Source organism: Primulina tabacum, unplaced genomic scaffold (assembly GCF_025594145.1).
Source record: "Primulina tabacum isolate GXHZ01 unplaced genomic scaffold, ASM2559414v2 Contig1093, whole genome shotgun sequence".
In the NCBI taxonomy this organism is placed as follows: Eukaryota; Viridiplantae; Streptophyta; class Magnoliopsida; order Lamiales; family Gesneriaceae; genus Primulina; species Primulina tabacum.
This window is the reverse complement of record NW_027460092.1, coordinates 1-2,500: the sequence shown is the minus strand read 5'-3', so window position 1 is coordinate 2,500 and position 2,500 is coordinate 1. Positions and strand designations below refer to the sequence as shown.

Genomic DNA, 2,500 nt, shown 5'->3' with positions numbered 1-2,500 from the left:
TGATAAATTGGTCATATCTTTGTAGCAACTGAAATCTTTTAACTTTAATTCTAAGTTTAAAACAATATACAGAAGAAGGGTGTGGATAAACGGAAGGATGAGAGAAAGAGAGAAAAAGAATATCAATATTGCTATAGAATTCCAATATGTAAGGTCTATGTATAAGTCCTCTCAAAAAAACAGTGTAATAAAGCATCAATACTAGTTGATTCATCCATAATGAACTAAATATTAAACGAATCAGAAGAAAGAAATCAAGAGCTTCGAGCCAATAAAGACTAAGAAGGTTGACTCAAGAATAAATTGGATTATTAGCTCCATTGCAAATTCGGACCTAACCATTAAGTACGAGGCGATGGGAACGATGGAACCTGTGAACGCAAAAGATTTTATTGAACAAATGAATCTTAATGATTCGCTAGTCGGGACGGCGAAATGAACCGGAAATCTATTCATCTATTCTGAGAAGTCATGAACAAGTCCTAGCGCGGAAATAGAGATTGCAAGAGTAAATATTCGCCCGCGAAAACTTTATTTTTTTATAAATTTAAAAAAAAAATGTGAATATCTATTTAATATAGATTAAAATCTAAGTGAAATATAGATTAAAATCTAAGTGAAATTCCATTTTGAAGCCTTTTATTCGCGAGGAGCTGAATGAGAAGAAACTCTCACGTCCAGTTCTGTAGTAGAGATGGAATTCCAAAACACCCATCAACTATAACCCCAAAAGAACTAGATTCCGTAAACAACATAGAGGAAGAATGAAGGGAATGGCTTATCGAGGTAATCGTATTTGTTTCGGTAAATATGCTCTTCAGGCACTTGAACCTGCTTGGATCACATCTAGACAAATCGAAGCCGGTCGACGAGCAATGACACGAAATGCACGCCGTGGGGGAAAAATATGGGTACGCATATTTCCAGACAAGCCAATTACCATAAGACCTGCTGAAACACGTATGGGTTCAGGGAAAGGATCCCCCGAATATTGGGTAGCAGTTGTTAAATCGGGTCGAATACTATATGAAATAGGTGGAGTAACTGAAAATATAGCTAAAAGGGCTATTTTAACAGCAGCATCGAAAATGCCTATACGAACTCAATTTATTAGTTCGGGATAAAAAAAAGAACCCACAGAAATGAGTCTTTAGGGATGAAAAAAAGACCACACAGGTCTCTTTTTTTGGACAAACAATATTTCTTTTATTTTCTTCATCCTTTGAATTGGAAGAATAGACTAAAAAATTGATATGATTCAACCTCAGACTTATTTAAATGTAGCGGATAACAGCGGGGCTCGAGAATTGATGTGTATTCGAATCATAGGAGCTAGCAATCGTCGATATGCTCATATTGGTGACGTTATTGTTGCTGTGATCAAAGAAGCATTACCAAACATGTCCCTAGAAAAATCAGAAGTAGTCAGAGCTGTAATTGTTCGTACCTGTAAAGAACTTAAACGTGACAACGGTATGATAATACGATATGATGACAATGCCGCAGTTGTGATTGATCAAGAAGGAAATCCAAAAGGAACTAGAATCTTTGGTGCAATTCCTCGGGAATTGAGACAATTAAATTTTACTAAAATAGTTTCATTAGCTCCCGAGGTATTATAAAATAAAAAGAGATCGTGAAATCTTTATAAAGAAATAAATTAAGAACTAGATTAATTCCTAGATTGTGTCTCACGTATATACCTTTCAACTTCATATTCATAAACCAATAAAAAAAAGAAAAACATGTTAATTATATCCAATTTTGAGACATCAATCATTTTAGTTCATCATGGGTAGGGACACTATTTCTGAGATAATAACCTCTATACGAAATGCTGATATGGATAAAAAACGAGTTGTTCGTATAGCATCTACTAATATTACCGAAAATATTGTTAAAATACTTTTCCGCGAAGGTTTTATCGAAAACGTCAGAAAACATCAAGAAAAAAACAAATATTTTTTGGTTTTAACCCTGCGACATAGAAGGAATAGGAAAAGACCCTATAGAAATTTTTTAAATTTAAAACGGATTGGCCGACCTGGTTTACGAATATATTCTAACTCTCAACGAATTCCTAGAATTTTAGGTGGGATGGGGATTGTAATTCTTTCTACTTCTCGAGGTATAATGACAGACCGGGAAGCTCGACTAGAAAGAATTGGCGGAGAGTTGTTGTGTTCTATATGGTAATCCGTTTAATATCCAACGACTCTCTTTCTATTTGTAAAAAAAAGAAGTTGTCTAATAGCGTTTCTCGTACATTAGTTGATACTTCAAGGGGGCTTTACCTGGAATGAAAGAACAAAAATGGATTCATGAAGGTTTAATTACTGAATCACTTCCCAACGGCATGTTCCGGGTTCGGTTAGATAATGAAGATCTGATTCTAGGTTATGTTTCAGGAAAGATCCGACGTAGTTTTATACGGATATTGCCAGGCGATAAAGTAAAAATTGAAGTAAGTCGTTATGATTCAACGAGAGGACGTATAATT

General features: G+C 34.8%; 1 long non-coding RNA gene across 1 annotated transcript in view; it reads right to left on the bottom strand.

The window, feature by feature from the left end:
- The window catches only part of LOC142535611 (uncharacterized), a 3,378-nt gene extending 1,085 nt beyond the window's left edge, over positions 1-2,293 (bottom strand). Inside the window, exon 1 of the long non-coding RNA XR_012817640.1 lies at positions 720-2,293. This is a non-coding gene — a long non-coding RNA (uncharacterized LOC142535611). The remainder of the gene's footprint in view (positions 1-719) is intronic.
- Positions 2,294-2,500: the final 207 nt, after the last annotated feature.